This window comes from Puma concolor, chromosome B4 (genome assembly GCF_028749965.1).
Source record: "Puma concolor isolate L17-30 chromosome B4, mPumCon1.1.hap2, whole genome shotgun sequence".
Taxonomy (NCBI): domain Eukaryota; kingdom Metazoa; phylum Chordata; class Mammalia; order Carnivora; family Felidae; genus Puma; species Puma concolor.
The window spans coordinates 91,753,064-91,774,152 of NC_141673.1; the positions used below are offsets into that span (position 1 = coordinate 91,753,064).

At 35.8% G+C, this 21,089-nt stretch overlaps 1 protein-coding gene across 1 annotated transcript in view; it reads right to left on the reverse strand.

Moving 5' to 3' along the window:
* PIK3C2G (phosphatidylinositol-4-phosphate 3-kinase catalytic subunit type 2 gamma) overlaps positions 1–20,861 on the reverse strand; it is a 539,869-nt gene extending 519,008 nt beyond the window's left edge. Inside the window, exon 1 of the mRNA XM_086713962.1 lies at positions 20,605–20,861. The gene's annotated coding sequence lies outside the window, so the exon portion shown is untranslated. The remainder of the gene's footprint in view (positions 1–20,604) is intronic.
* Between the last annotated feature and the right edge of the window lie 228 nt (positions 20,862–21,089).

The window sequence follows — 21,089 nt, forward strand, 5'->3', positions numbered from 1 at the left end:
GACAGTGCAGATCCTGATTGGGTTTCTCTCTCTCCCTCTCTCTCTGCCCCTCTCCCACTATCGCTCTCTCTCTAAATATAAATAAATAAACATTAAAAAAAATTCAAGAAAACATAAGCCTTAAAAGGGGGGAAAATACCACGCAATTAAGGCTGAGAATGGACATGCATGTTAGCTTTAGTAGAAAAGGATATAAAAACAGTTGTGCTAAAATACTTAAGTAGAGATATAATTAAGATAATAAAAAGACCCAAATAGAACTTCGAAGATGACAAATACACTGTGTGTCATTGACAGCAGATCTGACATTGAAGGAGAAAAGAATTCGAGAACTTGAAGACACAGCTACAGAAACCTTCCAAAATGAAATACTCAGAAAAAAACAAAAAATAAAATTGTAAAAAATGAACTTTGGACAACTTCAAGAAACCTAGTATATGTATAAAGGCGATTTCCAAAAGAAAGGAGAGAACAAGGAGGCAGAAAAAATATTTGAGAAATAATAGCTACAAATTTTCCAAATTTGATAAAATATGTTGTCATGTATTCCAAGAAGCTCAATAAATCTTAATCACAGAAACATAAAGAAAATTAACCAAAGCACATAATCAAATTGTTGATAATGAGTGATATAGAATTTTAAAAGCAGCCAGAAGGGGGGAAAAATTATGTTACAGAAAATGGAGCTAAAAATGATAGAAGATTTCTTACTGGGAGTAATGCAGCAAGAAGAAATTGAAGCAGCATCTTTAAAATACTGAAAGAAAAAATATACTGGCAACATAGAATTCTAGATCCAGCAAAAGTAAATTTTGCAGAGGAAAACCAAAAAAAAAGAGTCTGTTTCAGACATAAAAAAACGAAAGGAACTCCTCACTGGCACACCTGTCAATCAGAAAGAAAATGATAGCATGGAGAAATCTGGATCTACACAAAGGAGTAACAAACACTGGAAATAACTACATGGATAAATATGTGACTTTTTTATTATTTAAATTTCATTAAAAGGTAATTGCTTAAGTGAAAATAATAGTAATGTGTTTTGGGGTTTATAACATGTGCAGCATAAAATATATGACATTAAAATATGTCACAAAGGCCAGGAGAAGAGAAATGGAAGTATACAGATGTGAAATCCTTACACGATGTTTTTGGTGATATAATAGCACATGAAGGTGGACTATACCTTCATGTTAAAGTTGTACACTATAAACCCTAGACCAAGCAAGAAAATAACGAAAGAAACAGAGATAAAATGAATTCATAAAAAAATACTGGTTAATCTAAAGATAGAAAAAGAGGAAAAGAGAAAGAATGGATGAGACAAATAGAAAATAAATAGCAAGGTAATATAAATTTACACATATATAAATACATTAAATTAAAATTATCTAAATATCTTAGTTAAAAGCAAAGATTGTCAGATTGCATTATAAAGCAAGACCCAGCATGTATATTGTAAAGAAGAATCCCCACATTAAAAAAAGAAGAAGGAAAGAAAGAAAGAAAGAAAGAAAAGAAAAGAAAATACACATAACTTATAAGTAAAAGGGTGGAAAAAGGCATAGAATACTTGCAGTAATTAAAGGAGACTTAGGTAATTATATTAAGGCAGACAAGTGCCATTTAGAACACATTCACATACACATAATACACACATACCCTTCACGCTACACAGATTTTATACCTTTATAAGAGAGGCAAGAGTTTTGAAAACAATGTTCTATATGCTTTTGCTTTTCTTGAGCCAGAAAAGGTCTTCTGAGATTCCAAAATCTTGGCTTTGGTTATGAAGAACCAAGGTTTGGAGAACCAAAATCCCAGAGTCTATAACATCAGTCAGGAGGCAGAGAAAAGAGTAAGAAGGTGTGCTGACATAAGAGCAGATTTCCCACCAGTAGAAAAGGAGATAATGGTGCATATAGCTTGTGGTGAGGAAAGACATCAGAGAGAAAAGAGTTAGGGTGTTGTCGTTGAAGGAGAGGAAAGTATGTGGGCACAGCAATTAGGGAGAGCTAAATGTTAATTGCAAAGTTGGAAGAAGACAGCAATGCCCTCCTGAGTGCTACAATTAAAAGTTTAAAGTGATAAAAGAAACAGCAAGTGCATAATAAGTAAAAGGAGGGGTGTGTGGATGGCTCAGTCGGTTAAGGGTCTGACTTCAGCTCAGGTCATGATCTCACAGTTGGTGAGTTGGAGCCCTGGTTCAGGTCAGGCTCTCAGGCTCTGTGTTGACAGCTCGGAGACTGGGGCCTGCTTCAGATTCTATGTCTCCCATTCTTTCTGCCCCTCTCCCACTCTCTGTCTCTCAAAAATAAATAAATAATAATAAAATTAAAAATACATGAGTAAAAGGAAACTTGGTCTGAAGTAAAAGTATAATCAGCAGGATTATGTTTGTGATATTAATGAGAAGGTGACTCTAAGTCTCAGTAAACTTCAAATATTTAAATTAAATTAACAGTTGTCCAGAAGCAATTTAATGTTAAAATTCAGAGTTCCTGAAAAGTCAATCACCATGAATGTTTTTCAGGAGAAACTTATTTAAAATAAGTATATATGAGGAAAAATGGAGCTTGCTTTCCCTGAGCAGTGTTATTTTAGGAATTTGTTCTATGTGGTTAGATATGTTACATACAAAATAGTCATCATGGTTATTATGGTAACATAATAGTGAACCACTTGGAATCACCAATGAGGTGCTGGGGTGGTTAATTTACATGTTTTACATTTTATCCTTTTCCACATGAGTCAAGGAAAGTATTTTTATCTCCATTAAACATATGAGGAAACTGCTACCCAGTGACATATCTAAATGGTTTGACTAGAAAGTGGCAAATTAGACTCAAAGTATTCTAACTCCAAGACCTCACATTCTTAACAGGATGACAGATTATGAACCTGTAACTAATAAAACTGAAAGAAAATAGCATAGCGAAAACAATAGTTCCCTACCTGAACAATATGAAAACTTTTGCACGTGCAGTCGGTGGCAAAAGTAATCTATTCTTGTATCCAGGGACTATTAGTGAGAGTTCCATCTGGAATTTCTGAGATTTAAATTCGACCATCGGGCTAATCTTCATTTCAGTCTCCTACAGCTTTCTCTTCCTCAAGCTGAAACAAACATTCTGCCCAGCTGATTCTTCCCAGGTCCCATTTCTCTCCATCCTCTCCTGTTTTTACTCAGTATCACTTCTACTTTGCCGATAGTCTGAGCCTGATTCCTGGTTCCTGTTCTGAGCACAAGGACTCTATCTGGTTCCATAGCCCCTCTCCAACAAGTTGAGATCTAGGTAGGGTCATTTGGTTGCAAAGAACAGAGACTCATTCAAGCAACTTAAATAAACATGTGATTTATAATTAAGAATCCCATGGGCTGAATCTGGAAGAATGTCTTCAGTAAGTGAAATATCTCTGGAAACCATTTGTTTTTCAAGAAGTGAAGATGTTAGATATTAGTGAAGATGGTTTCTCTTGAATCCTCAGTGGAGTGATCTGTGTGTTCTTGGAAGATTGTTTCTTTTCACTCTTCTGTAAAATACAGATGATAATAGCACCTACACCATTGGCTTGTGATAAATAAATGATTATAGTACATGTAAAGCCATTATATTTTGGTTGGACCTCAGTACACTTTAAGTATGTGTGAACTTTGCTCCTACTTTGCATAAGCTTCATAAACACCTTTTTTTTCTTTAGTTTTTTATTGAGGTGAAATTCACATATTATAAAATTAACCATTAAAAATGTACATTTTCTCAGGCACCTGGGTGACTGAGTTGGTTAAGGGTCCAACTCTTGATTTCGGCTCAAGTCATGGTCTCACGGTTCCGTGAGTTCGAGCCCTAAGTCGGGCTCTGTGATGACAGTGTGGAACCTGCTTGGGATTCTCTCTCTTCCTCTCTCTCTGCCCACCCCCCACTCTTGCACTCTCTGTCTCTCAAAATAAATAAACTTAAAAAAATGTACACTCTCCATGTTGTGCAGCCACCACCTCTATCTAGTTCTAAAACATTCTTCTCCCCAAAAGAAAACTCCATACCTATTAAGTAAGCTATCTCCATTCTCCCTTCCCTCCAGGGCCTTTTTTTTTACATTTATTTATTTTTTGAGAGACATAGAAAGAGCACAAGTTGGGTAGGGGCAGAGAGAGAAGGAGACACAAAATCTGAAGAAGGCTCCAGGCTCCGAGCTGCCAGCACAGAGCCTGACGTGGGGCTCCAACTCACAAACTGTGAGATCATGACCTGAGCCGAAGTTGGACACCCAACCGATTGAGCCACCCAGGCGCCCCGGTCCAGGGCCATTTTTTTTTTAAATTGTGGTAAAAGTACATAACATAAAATTTACCATCTTAACTATTTTTAAGTGTACATTTCAGTAGTGTTCACTGTGTTCACATGGTTGTGCAAACACATCTTTAGGACTTTTTCATCTTGCAGAACTGAAACTCAATATCCATTGAACAACAGCTCTCCCCACTTCTCCCTTCCCCAGCCCTTGGCAACCTTCATTCTACTTTCTGTCTCTGTAAGTTTGACTATTTTTGATACCTCTTATGAGTGGCATAATACAGTATCTATTTTTTGTGACCAGCTTACTTTTCTTAGCCTAATATCCTTCATGTGCATCCATGTAGGAGCCTCTGGCAGGATTTTCGTCTTCTTTTAAGGCTGGATAGTATTCTATTGCATAAATACACCACATTTTCTTTATCCATTCATCTGCCCATGGACCTCTAGGGTGCTACCATCTCGTGGCTATCAAAACTAATGTTACTATGAATACGGTTGACTTTTGACTTTGCAAATTTTCTTTGCTCTTCTCTTACTACGCACTTACATATTGGTTTTTTTTTCAATTCTTAACATCTTTCTCTACCTCATAGACAACCATTTTTAAATTAATCACCATAAGTCTGATTTCATTAGATGACATGAATTATAACATTTTTGTGGCAGATTTATTACCCTTGTGTATCAGTTATGATTGTTTCAGTAGCAAGATATAGAAAATGCAATTAAAACTGGGATTTGTCCACATGACCAAAGATCATGGAGCAGAGGCTCATGAATGAGGCTTTTCTGTGAATCTCAGCTTTGCCCTCCAATTTGAACTGGCTTTGTCCTTAAGGTAAGAAGATGACTCCTGGCAATCCAAGGATTACAGGCTTTCTTCACAGAGAAAGAGCTGACTTTTTTTCCTTTATCAACAACAAATCTTGAATCTTCCTTTGCCTGATTTGAAGCAGGACAAGTGTTTGTGGCTAAAGTGACCACCCTTACTCCAGTCACTGCAGCTAAGGGGTTTTGGCATATGCCAAATGAGTGAGTCTAGTCAGGGGTTACCTTCTGGAAATCCAGGGCTTATTAAGAAGAGAGAAAGGGGAAATGGATACTGGAGAAGCAGCCAAGAACAGCCTCTCTGCTCGGTATTTTTCTCTTCAAGGATTGCTGCTCATGTCCTATTGCTGTCATCTTGTTACATCAATGAAACTCTCCTTTCTGAGTCCTTTAGTAGCCCCAGAACATCATACTTTTTTCAGGTCACAGTGCTTCAGGAACCATGTATTCAGAATGCTCTGATATTATTCAGGAAAGAAACACATTGTGTGTACATATGAAAGTGCATACTCCAATCTTAATATCAGTATTGGGGCAATTCATAGACTAACATGGCCTCAAACTTGGGCATTTCTGATACTTCCCAGGAACATCTTTATAGGAAATTGAGGATCTTCTTTCTCTCCTGGGATCCAAACTCAGGGACATAATTGATCCTCACATATCCAGGAAGAGAACACATGAGGTTTGCATATATACTTCAGAAAAACGAATACACTCTGGTGTGAAAATTAAACTGTAATACTGCTCTGGATTATATTCACGTGTGTGTTCACTTACACTACTTTGAGCTAAATAAGAGTTACTAAGTATGTTTTAGTGTTATTATTCTCATTTTGTAGATCAAGATACTGAGACCCAGAGTTAGAACTCCTGCTTTAGGAAATAAAAAATCACTTAGGTTGCAGTAAGTGAATCAGCAATTAGAACTTAAGTCTTTCCAATGTCCAAATTCTCTTGTTGCGTGCTTCAGAGGAATTTCACTCTTGGCTGTCTCCTTGTATCATGTTCTACAGTATAATTTTATTTATAGTCATCTGTTGTCTTACTTGAGCCTGTAGATTACCAATTGGGAGATATAGATATAGATATAGATATAGATATAGATATAGATATAGATATAGATATAGATATAGATAGATACATTTTTTTCTTATTTTGGATGCTGCAAACTCCCAGGTTGTTCTGGGCAAGGACACATTCTCATCATCAGTTATTTTGTACGTCTGTCTTTAGTATGCTAACACAAAATACCATAAATTAGTTTTTGAAATATTGTAGAGAAGATGTCTTAACTAGCTATTGACATCCTTCAATGAGTTAAATTATATGATAAGCATCAATCACTAGAAAATAATTAAGTAAAGGATTTTAAATTAATAAGAACTCCAAGGCAATTTTTCTAACCAGCATTTGAAGCCAGAAAAATGAATTCCTGGTTTCAAAGTCACAGTTCTCAACCCTGACATTTTAATGCAATGCAGACTTTCATGAGGGAATACAATATGAAAATGGCATTCTCTGAACTTAAATTGCTCTCCTTGGGCATGGTTTCCTTATTACAACCCATAAGAAAGACTAATTTCCTTGTTGGTAAGTTAGGAGACATTTTGGAAATATTGTCTATGGGAAGAAAATAGATTTTTGTATGGTTTTGTTTGAGCCAATTTTGTATATGATGAATTTGTTTTGCATAATTGTGTGTATGTAGTACATGTACATCTGTGTGTATGAAAGCCTCTATTTTTGTGCTTATTCCAGGACTTTATTTATTGTATCCTAAATATTGTATCCAAAATATATAATTTTGATTATCTCAAATCCTAACTTACCATTTATTATACCTAGGATCCAAGCCTATCAAACATATTCTTCCCTTATTTGATAGTATTTTTAATATTTACTATTTAGTCCTCTATCAGTCTTGTAGCTTCAGTGACTTCATTCCATTAAATTACTTGTTTTCCAATTTAAGGCAGCAATAGAGAATTAAAGAATATTTTAAATGAAATGTGCTGGTCTTCTCCAGCTTGATTTAGACTTACGTGTGTGCATACCGGTGCACACAGTGAGATACATATGCCCTCTGAGAAAAATATAAGTTTAATTAGAGAGAATATTAATCAGATCTTCTACAATCATTGTGTAAATGCACATGTTTAAATAGCTATAAAACATTTATTCTGTATATACATGCGTATGCATGATTCTTTGCCTATTTGAACTGAACTTTTTATATAGCACTGAAATTATTCAAAATTTTTCTTTTTTATCAGCTTTGCTAATTCAAAATATAGCTTAGAATTAGAAGTACAATGTAGAAATCATTTATATATTTCACCAAGTCATTCATAGAAAAATGTGCCTTCCTATCTAAGCCTATTCTTTAGATGAACTCAATGTTGCTGGATAGCTGCTATTAATTTGAGCAGGTATATTGAAGACAGACCAAAATAATTAGAGTTGGAAACTATCTGGGAAGAACTGTTTCTGTGATTCATGCACATGAAAGTCACTGACACAAATAGAATGATTAATTAATTTTAGAAAAACCACTACTCACGCCAAGGAAATCATCCCTATGTTCTAACACAGTTTAGATTGTTCGAGTCTTAAAACCAATTCAGGCTTCCCAATTTCCGTAAGCTAGAATCAGCCTGCAAAATCTGAGCAACTACAAAAGCAGGTGTACTCCTAAACACCCTGTTCAGATGTGGCTAAGAAGAAAACTGACAACAAAGAGCTCACTAGCCAGAATTGCTGGGGGTTCTGCAAATTTCTACCAGAGGGTGAAAAAGCAAACTTCTCCAGTGATCCCAATGATCCATACTGGAATAGAAGACATAATTTGTCTTTTCAAAGTATTGGCTATAGGATTTGCTTCTGAACGTGATGGGGATATCTACACATTACCACGTAATTCTGGACTTTGAGCCAAAAAGGACCTCAGGTTTTCTCCTTAAAAAGGAGAGTCAGCTTGTTCCATGTGTGGGAAGGAATATACAAATGGATATTTGATTACTAGCGGTCAGGCTATTGCAGAGAAGGCTAGTAGCTATTCATCACATATGTTTATTTCTTCACAGGCATATAACTAGCCTGTTCCGTTTTCCCTCCACAGGTAGCTGTGGCCATGGGACTGAGCTCTGGCTCATTTCTAGTGGAAATGCTGTACCACTTGCAGGTCTGATGTGCCCTCCCCTTTCTGGCAGACTGAGATAATGCTGCCCAGGGGATCTTGGAAGTCACTCACTGAAGAGGAAAAAAAGGTATCAGCTAGGGTTTCTAAAGGACAATGTCGAGATCACTGCCCTGAAGTATTACTTATGAAAGAAAATAAACCATTTGGTCTTTAAATAACAAATTTGGTCCTAAAGTAAACCACCTGTAATTTTTTCAGTCCACTTATTAGTGTAACATACTGAGAGCTAACTGTCCTATTTTGCTGGAGAAAAAATAGGGCTTATGCCACTAATATAATACCATGATCTGTACCGTACCATTAAAATCAATGTTAAATGTGATCAGTCTCTACTGAAACATCCTAGGTTATTTGTTTGAAATAAAAATGCCCAAAGTTCGCTTCTTCTCTCGTCCCATTAAAATGTGAAAAAGGATTCATTTTTCAAAGTGGTAGCTGTATAAGCATGTGAACAACTTGGAAAACAAGCGATTTTCCACAGTCTTAAGCTCAACAGGGATAGAGCGCATTTCAATACTTCTTTTTTTTTTTTTTTTTAATTTTTTTTTTCAACGTTTATTTATTTTTGGGCTCCAGGCTCTGAGCCATCAGCCCAGAGCCCGATGCGGGGCTCGAACTCACGGACCAAGAGATCGTGACCTGGCTGAAGTCGGACGCTTAACCGACTGCGCCACCCAGGCGCCCCACAATATTTCTAATTAAACTGACAGAATAGGTGATGATAACATCTGGAGTTTTTTGGTAATAAAATCTATTGATGTTGCTGACCTGAATGTTTCTTATCTGTGAAAGACAACAAACGAAGATAAGCAAAGTTAAAAAGGAGGAAAATGGAAATAAATTCACCAGTAAATAGCTAATCTACAAATTCATCATTAATTATGTCTTAGAAAATTTTTTCAGGAAACTTTTACTTAATAAACATTAGATAAATTAATCAATATAAATTTTTCATGGTGTTAAGAGATATTTGAATATAGATACAAAAGGTGTTACAAAAATCTCTTCATCTCTCAAAGATATATGAGGTAAAAATTTACTTTCCCTAAGAGACTCCAACTTTTAAGTCACAAGTAAATAGAAAGTCCATTTGCACCCACTAGAAAAATGCTAAATGTTGGTTTTAGTGTGTTCATAAAATTAAATAAGAGCATACGTGAATGGATAGGTAACACTCTGTCAACCTTATGTACAATAAGAATGAAGAAGTCACTTTGTGGCTAATGCTTAACAGTTGACCAAAAAAGCACGCTAAAAAAAAAAAATAAATCTGGCTATAAAAAACAACATGGTTTGCAATATTTGAAATTACTGGAGGTTTTTGCAATATATACAACAAACGTTTTCTTTGAAGGCAGTCTTATTTCCAAGCAGAGGATTGACTCTGTAATCATCAACTTCTGTGGTTTGTAAGATGGAGGCAGCATCAACAGATGTGTGTTCACAAAACAAACACACTAAGAGTTGGTCCTTTTAAGTAGCTCAGAAGTAAATTAAGCATGAACAACATAATGCTACTTAACTTGTAACTGTGACAACCAGAACCAAAAATTATATCCAGGCTGGGCAAGCAGCACGTGTTCTTCCTTCTCTGTAATTATGCTGTTTATTTTCTCACTTTAATAGTCTTTTCTGAGGGAAGCATCCTATTTAGTATTCGTACTCTTTTTATTTCTGTAAGTCTGCATTTTGTCTTCTACAGTATTTAATGTGGACACAATATTGTCTTCTCTTTTGACCTTCTGGGCGGATTGTTGCAAGAAGAAAGTGTTTGATGGGAGTAATTTATGCAAATGTGAGTGTGGGGTCTGCCACTAGGGGGAGAGCAAACACAGTTTGGTGACAGTTGGTGAAGACAGAAAGGGACTATGTATGGAGAAGCTACTTGCTGTGGACCTTGAGGCTTGCCGTTTTTACCTATGTTGCATGCAATTATGTAATTCTTACAAAAGCTTCGAAGGTAGAGTTTCTTTATTTAAGGATAAATAGCCTTTCTGATGGTCAGAACGGCTGTGATTGGCTCCAGGTGATAGAGCTAGAAAGCCAGCATTTCAGCTAGGCGTCTACCATTACTCCCCGGAGAGCTTGCTGGTGTTTTCTGATAGTAGGAAGCAGTTGAAAAGAATTACAATGACACTGGGAAGAAAGGAGTGTTCTGTTATGTCCCCCCTGCCTTCTGACTCTCCCACAACACATCCATACAGACAGACACACCTCCACCCCACAGATGCTCAGGATGAGACTGGCCAGAAATGGGCAGAGGTGGGACCAAGCTGCCAGCCTGGCTGGCTAGTGCTCTTCTAATGTGGTATCTCCTGCCAGAGGCTGACTGATCACTGACAGTCGGAGCTGGAGCACAGCAGGGGTGGAGAGGAAGACACGATCGTGAGAAATGCAGAGACATTTATATATATATATAAAATTGAGGATCTGGGCATATTTAGTTTATATTACACCTCCACATTTTTTATGTTTGTTATATTATTGTCTATAATCTTGCTTTAACAAAGGTTATACACGTGTAGTTTAGGGGTAAGATGGCACCTTTTCCTAGCTTTCTGGATGGAATTGCATTTTAAGTGAGGTCATCTGTCAAAGAGTATTATCACCTACTAAGGAGGCTTAAATGGATAGTGGCTAATTTAACAGGGATATGTCCTAAAACGTTTTGTATTAGCATACCAAAGAGGTTTTCATTTTTTGTTTTTGTTTTTGTTTTTTTTAGTTTTAATGAACAGAGGACATAAGGATGTATCTGACACCTTATAGTTGACATATGATGCCTTCCTCAATAACTAACTTATTTTTCCCTATATTGTACCATGCTGAACTGCATTTTCTAGCTATTGATTTTAACCAGAATTATTTTTATTATGCATAAATTACAACAACAAAAAACCTAATATGAGTGCCATTCCTCAGAGTTCAAAAGCAGACTGACACTTAGGTCACCTACTTAGAAGTTCAAAGTGGGTTTTTTGGTTTTTTTTTTTTTAACATTTTATTTTTTATTTTTGAGGGACAGAGACAGTGCGTGAGCAGGGAGGGACAGAGAGAGAAGGAGACACAGAATCCAAAGCAGGCTCTGAGCTGTCAGCACAGGACCTGCTGTGGGGCTGGAACTCATGAGCTGTGAGATCATGACCTGAGCTAAAGTCTGACGCTTAACTGACTGAGCCACCCAGGAGCCCCAAAGAGTTTTTTGTTGGTTTGTTTGTCTGTTTTTTAATTCTGATCTCTTGTTGTTATATATTAAAAACAAAACATCTGCTTTCAGAGAATAGGTATGTGACATCACGATTATAGAGCATTATAGAGGCAAAGTTAAAAAAAATGTAGCATTTGCAGTACAATACTCATCTGAAGTTAAGTTAAAAGTTTAATTAAATACAGAAAAAATAAAGAATGCTTTGCTATTTTCCTGTCTCTAGATATGTAGAATGTGCATAGCAAATGGTGCACACACACACATTACCAAAAAAAAAAAAAAAAAAAAAAGAAAAAGAAAAAAGTTAGCCCGAGCCAATTTCAGGCTCTCTTATTTAAAACAATACTTAATGCAAAAATAATTTCAGTATAGTAAGACATTGTGAGCAATCTCTATTATACACTGTGTAAAATTCAGAAGACATGGCCTCAATTGTATATTCTTTCTTTATTTGCTATTATATAACAGCCTTGACATGTAAAAATCATGTAATCTTTAAACAAACAAACAAACAAAAGGAACAGCCTTTAAATCAAGTTTATTTTGAAGCTTTATTGCTGTTCCTGTCATAATCACATGCTAACAATCGTGAAGCCCCGTTGGAATACTGGGAGATGTCTGCGGCAGGTAAAGTAAATAATCTTGCTCAGCATAAATTCAGCTTCCTTGTAGCCTTCCTTCAGTACTGCTAAAGACTACATTTCCCAGACTTCCTTGTGGCAGGAGTTTTGGATGTAAGTGAGGTTCTACTGATCATGAGCACTCATGTTAAGTCTTGAATTCAGAGCTAATCTAAGTGGAAGAGGGGCCCTACTATTAATACGGTTGGTGTAGCGGAGCCCGCAGCCAGCCTTTTCATGCCTGGATCACAGCAGGTGGAGCATTCCCCAAACTAAAGTTGTCTGATCTCCAGATTCCAGCTAACATTTTGTGATCATGAAGTCACAATTTGGAATATCAGTGCCTTTCTTTAGTTTCTTGATTTTGTTTCAGGCAGTTTAGTGGTCAGTTCTGCGATGTGATTCTGGAATTATTCAAGGATGTCCAAATACTGATTTGTTAGCACTTAATTCCTTTTAAGTACGTCTTTGCTAGAGGTACTGCTAAAGCAGTTTCTGTTAGCTACAGTTAGACCTGACTGATCTGGTTTTCACAAAATTATTCAGTGATAAAATGAGAAGAATCTAAGAATTTCTAAAGACTTTTAAAAAATTACATGTTAGAAGAGTATGAGAGAGAGACAGTAAAGAGAAAGAGAATCCTAATATGCTGCATCTGGACTCGAGTAGAGCAAGAAGATAAATCTGAGTCTACCCAAAGGCAAGACTAATTAAGCCTTGGTGGCCTAATTTCAACTACCCAGAAAAGCAAACTCTCTGCCTGCTTACTATGTTTTAAAACCTATTGTGACAAAAACCTCTATGACTTTCTTCTCTACAAAAGAAGGACAGTATTGTCCTGAAGAGTCTTTCTTTGTTTTTATTTTCTTAAAGTTGGTAAAATATGACTTTAAAGTTAGTGTTCTTCATCTCAGCATAATAGATTTGTGAATTCCTTCAGGTGGTCTGATACTCTAAAATTAATTGCAAGATGTTGTGTATGTAAATATGGAAAGTTTTCAAGTGAGTGATCTATGTTGGTGATCTCCAGATTTTCAAAAAGTTCCATCATTCAAAAGGAATCCTATGGACCACACATGAAAATCATTCTTTTTACATTATAGTTATACTACTACATGCATGAAAAAAAATCCTTATGCTCATATGATATTGTATTTAATTTTTATTATAATTTTGTATAAAGCATTCAGGGTAATTCTTTGATTCATCAACACCATACTTGAAGTAAAGAAAAAAAAAGTCATTGGTTCACTCAGATGGAAATTCGTCTTAAAATTTTGGCAACTTATAGAATTATTTTCTATGATTTGCAATAATTAATTGTAATCATTGTTTTATTAAAAGTTCAAATCAATACAGTCACTACATGGTGGCATAGCGTAGATGAATCTCATTATGTAAAGTGAAAACAAAGTACCTAGTATGTGATTCCCTTTTTTAAGGTTCAAAAGGAGTAAAAAAAAAAAAGCTATGATATTTCTTTTGGAATGAAGAGAGCTGTTCAAGGGATTTAAGGGGGTTCCCTGGCACCAGTAATGTTCTGTATCTTTACCTGGTTGCTGATTATACGGCTGTGTTCTTTTTATGATAACTAACTTCACTGCAAATTAATGATATATTCACTCTTTGTATTATACTCCAATACATTTTACAAATTCCTAAATAAGAAGTTCATTTCTTATATAGATGCTCCAAAAATTGCACCAAGCACTACGTGTATTAACTACCCAGTCAAGTTCTATGGTTTCCCCTTTATTTTACCATGTTTTCCCTCCTGCCTTAAACCCCTCTAATATTCTGCCAGGCATCATCATTGATCTTTAATCATTTTTGAGGTCACACCCAACATTCTAAGGGAAGCAGTCCCTTAATATATTTCCTCTGGACATTAGTTTAAGGAAGCCTGTGGGCTTGCTTGTGAAACAGGTGGAAAGTGGGAGGTAACAATGTTCTCATTTGATCTTTCATTTATTTGATCTTTTATTTACTGTATGTGTCATTTGATCTTTCATTTATTCAGTATCATCCTCTTCATTTCCAAGACCCAAAAAAATTCTATGAACTAGATTTTGTATTCGTCTCCTTAGTATTTTATTGTCACATATCCCAGAAACAGGAAGATACCTACCTAGCAAATTTTAGTCTGACACGTTCTACTTCTATATAGACTGAATACACAAAATTAGAATTTCAGATGCTTCTTTCTGGAGATCCATATCTACATTTGAGAAAGGGTGCTACTTGATAAAATGGTGTATATTCTTAGACTGATACCAGGTCTAAAAAGCTAAATTCTTGTAGGTGAAAAATAGTACTTAGCGTGCACATCCTTTTTGCAATCAATAATGACTTTTACAAATCTTTTAAATTTAATGAAACATAAAAATAACTTTAGTTCAAAACAGGATTGAAAGAAATACATATATGATGGTACAATGAGACCCCCTTTTTGAAAAGGTTTTTTTTTTTAATGTTTATGTCTTTGAGAGAGACAGAGACAGAGACAGAGTGTGAACAGGGGAGGGACAGAGAGAGACAGAAACAGAGAATCCGAAGCAGGCTCCATGTTCTGAGCTGTCAGCACAGAGCCCAAGGCAAGTCTTGAACTCAGGAGGCAAGCCATGAGATCATGATCTGAGCTGAAGTCAGATGCTTAACCAACTGAGACACCCAGGTGCCCCAATAAGATCCCTTTTAAATACGTATTTAGAAACAATCATAAAATCCTCAATTACAGCTTAATCTACCCTAAATTTTTTGTTTTTTGTTTTTTGTTTTTGTTTTTTTACTATGATGATAGCAATTTAATTTAAATTGCATTTGAATACAGAGAATCTTATCTCTAGGAACTCCCAATATAATTATGCCAAAATCCTGTCAAGTAAGTTCTCTCCATTTATCTTCTACCCATTGCAACCACAGTAGTTACTCTTTTTATATCACCAACTGATGAATGACATAAGCTAATTCACTTTTCCTAGCATTGTTAATCAGAATAATTAGCAATCCCAAGTAAACTCCAAGGCACATGATTCCTTTTTATGAAAATGTGATTTCAAATTCAAGTTAACTTGGGAAACCCTGCAACGTATAAATGACTCTTGAATACCTGCAGCTCACATCGGTGTACTAAGTTCCAAGAAATTTTTCAGAAATAAAACTTAACTTTCATTAAACATTTTTAAAATGTATCTGCCACAGAAATCTCATTTTGTATAACACTTAAGATTCTACTTATGGGCTCTGCAGAATACACTTTGAGTAACTAATATAGAGCACTGAAGGATCATTACTCATTAATGCTATTTCCCAAACACTGTATAGTGGGTGCAGGGTTCCAAGCTTCGTGCCACTGCATATATCCTCATGTGACTTTCTTGATCTTACATTTTTTCTTTCACCTTGAGGGGATGAAGAGGGGCTCACCTTTTATAAGTCTGTGGAAAAGTCTTGCATATATCTTTCCCCTGCACAATAATATCCGATTTCTTTGATAACTAATATTTATGATATTGAAATAAGAGTTTCTAATTATTAATTTTAAAACATAGACAAATGTATAGCTTAGAATTTTTTCTAGTTTTCTTAGTTTTCTCTTCCACCAATATTTGTGTTACAATTTTGATGGGAAATTCTTCTTCCTCCAGGTACAAACCTAAGCTTTCCAATGTATATTTAAGTATAAACATTGTAGAATTAGGATATTCTTTTTTAAAAAATATTTATACTTTTTTTTTTTTAATTTTGTTTAACGTTTATTTATTTTTGAGACAGAGAGAGACAGAGCATGAACGGGGAAGGGGCAGAGAGAGAGGGAGACACAGAATCAGAAGCAGGCTCCAGGCTCTGAGCCATCAGCCCAGAGCCCGACGCGGGGCTCGAACTCACGGACCGCGAGATTGTGACCTGAGCTGAAGTCGGACGCTCAACCAACTGAGCCACCCAGGCGCCCCTATACTTTTACTAACAGTTCTTCCAGCGGTGGATAGAAAAATGATAAGAGTATGTGGACAAGTATTTACCTACTCACCAGTCAGAAAGAGCAGAAGACAATAGAATAGGAGAAAATTATATGCTGTTCAAGGTATTCCAAATAAAACAATGACCTTCATGCTGCCTAACACAAGGGAGTTTATTCATATTATTTTCTATGTTCATGTAACAATAATGTAAATGGCATCCCTAGACTTATCAATGTGTTGGAAATACACATAATCTTTCAAAGGAAATAATAACTATACTTATAATAATTCAAAGGAAATATTCATAATCTTTTGTGTCAAAAGAGGAATTTCAAAGAGTGAAGTAGTTAAGATTATGTACCCAAATCCTGGTTCTGAGACTCTCTCTGACTCAGTTCTCTGATATCAAAAATGATAATAGTAATGGTATTTAAATCATTTAATGCTAAGGAAAAAACCTGATATAATGACTATTACTTCTATTAGTTCCCAATACTTTCTGTAGTTACTGATGCTTAAGGACATATTTGGAGTTGTGAGATGACCTGATACCCATTATTTATTCATTAGAAGAGCAAATACAAGGTGCTTACAATGTATTTTGTAAAGTTCTGAGAATTTAAAACACTGCCATGATCATGCTGCCAGCAACTCTGCTGCCAGCTCACACACTAGTTAGAAATAGGTAGACAACGGGGGAACCTGGATGGCTCAGTCAGTTAAGCGTCCAACTTCGGCTGAGGTCATGATCTCACGGTTCTGAGTTCAAACCTCACACTGGGGCTCTGTGCTGACAGCTCAGAGCCTGAAGCCTGCTTCAGGGTCTCTCTCTCTTTCTCTCTCTCTGCTCGTCCCTTGCTCACACACTCTCTCTCTCTCTCTCAAAACTAAATAAATATTTTAAAAATTAAAAAAAGTAGGTAGATAATAAATAATTTGAATGTGATGAGACCCAAATGATAAGATGTCTGCCGTCTGAGAAAACAGCAACTATAAAAATGGAAGAAGAGAGTATGTGGGAAAGTATTTGCTTCTAGTCAGAGAAAGCAGAAAATAATGTAAGGGTGTGGGGAGCCTGAGTGGCTCAGTTGGTTAAGCATCCGACTCCTGATTTCTGCTCAGGTCTCGATCTGACGGTTTGTGAGTTTAAACCCCGCGGTGGGCTCTGGGCTGACAGTGCAGACCCTGATTGGGATTCTCTCTCTTCCTCTCTCTGCCCTTCCCACACTCACTCTCTCTCAAAAATAAATAAACCTAAAAAATAAAAAATAAGTAAAAAATGAAGGGTGTATTTGAGAATCCAGAAGAAATCCCATGTAGCTAGGCACTCATGAACTTAAAGATATGAAGTTATCAGTTAATAAAAAGATGTTTTTTATCTGTTAATAAAACATGATTTTTATCTTTGTGGATGTCATTGACTAGTATAATATTAACATTTTAATCTTAAGAAGTTTCATTGGGTTGAAAAAATCCCAAATGAAGAGCTAATGAATTGGCGTGTGGAATATTAAATTAAAGGATTAAAATATGGTCTGGTAGAGGAAAATTAATGCAGGTGTTGCATATGACATTTAATTTCTTCAAATGTGTTTGCTCTGTCAGATAGGGATGGTCACAATTGTCTTGCCTACTTCATAGGGTATTGGGAGGATTGAATCTAATGATATATCAAGAACATTTTGTAAAATAGACAATGGTAAGCCATTGGAAATTATTGTTACAAATGCCCGATTTTTTTCCTATAAGGTGGTTTACTACCTCATCTCTTTCTGGTCTATTACTATGTCATTGAGGCCTATTCCATTATACTTTTTAAGGTAAAAACAATCTCTAGGCGTCTCCTTCAACCTTAAATGATTTTATATTTTTTCCGTAGCATTTATATACTTATCACCTTCAATATAATACAGGGAAGGTAGAATTTCCTGCCTATACGATCACTGCATTATCCTCCATATCTAGAAAAGTATCTGGCAGGAAGCCAGCAGTCAATACATATTTGTTGTATGAATGAATCAATGGAAAAAGGGTGTAGTTTACAGATCACCATTAACTTCTTTGTAAGCATTTTTTTTTTCATTTTTAGTTAATGTATGTTTAAAGAGACAAGGAAAGAAAGAGTTTTTCTCAAGGTCAAAAGCAGACAAGGCAGAAAGGAAAGAAGAATGGCCCAGGGAACACTCTTCTCTTGATTCTCTTTACCTGGCATCAAAACACTTTTCTGGATCTCCTCTGTCAACTATACACCATTATACCTTTTTACCCTACTTTACAATCGGTTAAGGGGATGCAACTGATGTGGAGTATGAAAACTCTTTGAAATTATCCATCTGGCTTATACAAATATAAAGGATATTGTCATAAAGATAACCAAGCTGAAATAAAAAGTAGATACCTAGAAACCTGTGCCAAGGAGTACCAGTACCAGTGTTTAACAATTCTCTACAAGCTAAGTTAGCCTTAACACCGTTCAACTTCATACAGTGCTTAAGAGAAAAACAAAACTACTTCCTAATTGAAATAGTGATCTTATTTTAAAAGTTGTTTACCATATACTGTATTTCAACTCTAATGATTGGATTTTACTCCTTTAATCAAGATAGTATATTAAAAGAATGAGTAGGGCTTTTTTATGCTAAGCAAATTATACTAGAAACTAGTTTGTAATTTGTGATTGTGCATGATTCTGATAGTGAGGAAATTTCATTACAGGTAGGTAGAAAAACCAGAATGCATGTGCATTTGCATGTCTGGATGCAGGTAAATAAATAGTAAAGCTCATTGATAACAGAGGCCATTATAATTTGAATAAGTTATATTCTTTCTAGGAGAGATAAAGGGTAATGAAAGACAATTCAGAGCCAGTTTGTTATTACTTCATCAAATACCTCAGCCTCCAGCTGATAAAACTCACTTGTATGGTTCCCTTGAGACATTAACGACAACAATGCTGCCAACCATTTGTAGTGATTTCTAAAATCATTAATATCACCATTAAATGGGTTTGTGATGTAGTATAACACAGGGTAGAGCCAGAGGTGAAACTACTACATACGCTTTCATAAAACCATAAGAAGTGAGTTATGAGAGACAATAAAATGAATTGTATTCAGCCTGGACAGATGCAATGAAAAGATAATTTCCCAGTGAAACTAACAACAGGTCTTAATAACATATTAATTATGTTACTTATAAAAACTCAGACTTATTTAGTAACTTAATTTGCTTAAATCTTACTAACCAAATTTTAAAATAAGTACTTCTGCAAACCCTAATTATATTAACTGTTTATAGATTATACTAATATTTATTGTCTTTATTGCTCCTTAACATATCAATTCATTGTATATAATCTTTCCTGACCATAGATCCACAGATAGTTATTTCTGAAATAGATGATCTACTCCAAAGATGGGACACAGGGTCATTTTGCATTTTGTCCTGTTTTAGTGTAGTATCTGTTCAATAAGAGAGTAGGTCTCATTGTGCCAGCATTCATTTGGGTGTGACATAAAATACACAATTTTTTTTAAGTCCATAAATAAAGAAATAGTGATGAGCACCCTAGAAGCAGATATCTAAGATTAGAGATACAAGCTTGAATCTAACATCCAGATACCACTTTGAAAGTTGTTCTTATTTTAAGTTCCAAACTACTTACTCTTCAGTAATTTCCTGAACCTTACTGTCACGACAGCTTTTAGTTCTTGATTTCTTTCCTGTTGACTATTAACTGTGACTGCAACGCAATAGAACACATCATTTTAAAGTGAGGGTTTTTAGGGGAGGAGCAAAATACCAAGTTTCTGAAAAATATGAGGGTTGTTGATGGAAAAAAGTAATAAAGCTATTATAAGATAAAATATTCTTTCAGAAGAATAATTTTTATTGACATAATTTATTTCACTAAAAACAGTTACATGCAACCATAGGTCAAACTGCTTAACATTTTACATATGCCTATATAAAATAAAAGAGAATATTCTGGATATCTTACAAAGCCTATAGACCTTATCACATAGCTACCAACACTTATTATGTCATCTCATTTTTATTTTTTTATTTTTTATATATTTTTTTTATTTTTGAGAGACTGAAAGAGAAAGAGAGAGTACTAGTGGGGTAGGGGCAGAGAGAGGGAGACAGAGCATCTGAAGTGGGCTCTGCACTGACAGCAGAGAGCCCAACGTGGGGCTCAAACTCATGAACTGTGAGATCATGACCTGAGCCGAAGTCGGACACTTAACCGACTGAGCTACCCAAGCGCCCCAAGTCATTTCATTTATACATTTTTTTCTACTGCTCTCACTGCACGTGAAAAAATTAACTGACCGTGGCCTGAGCAAAACCCTCTGCTTTTTATAGACTGCTTTTGGATGTAGTTGCTTGTGACTCCACAAACTAATCTGTTAAGCTTGGCATTTAACAGTTTACTTTTTTGAGTAAAATTTAACAGAATGAATACTCAGTTCTTTTGTCTTACCTCTGCCTGCTTCTGGCCTTGTCACTCTTCAGCTTCTGTGGTCAGGAGAGGCTTTTCAACCATATCTTTGTCAGTTTTCATCACAAATGCTCTCTTCAGGGTTCCCGGCCCCAGCAGGGATTCTTTGATTTTGTTCCTACCTGAGCTTTAGTCAATTACCTATTGTATCCTCAGCTTATTTATCTTGGTTTCAACCTTTAGCCTCAGTAATGAATTGTTTACCAGATTCCAGCTCCGATTTGCTGGCTCTGACACCTGACTCACTGGGCAGTTCATACCAAGACGTTATTGCAGACCTTGGCAGCCTGCCCCCATTATGCCACACGAGTCCAAGTCCAAACCTCCCGAATATTCCATGCTTCTCTCCAGGCTCACACTTCACAGCACTGACATTAATGTTGTCTGGTGTTTGTGTCTAAGAAACTCTACCAGAGTCACCTTACAATGACGTCCACACACATGTTATGATTTATCTAAAATAGCAT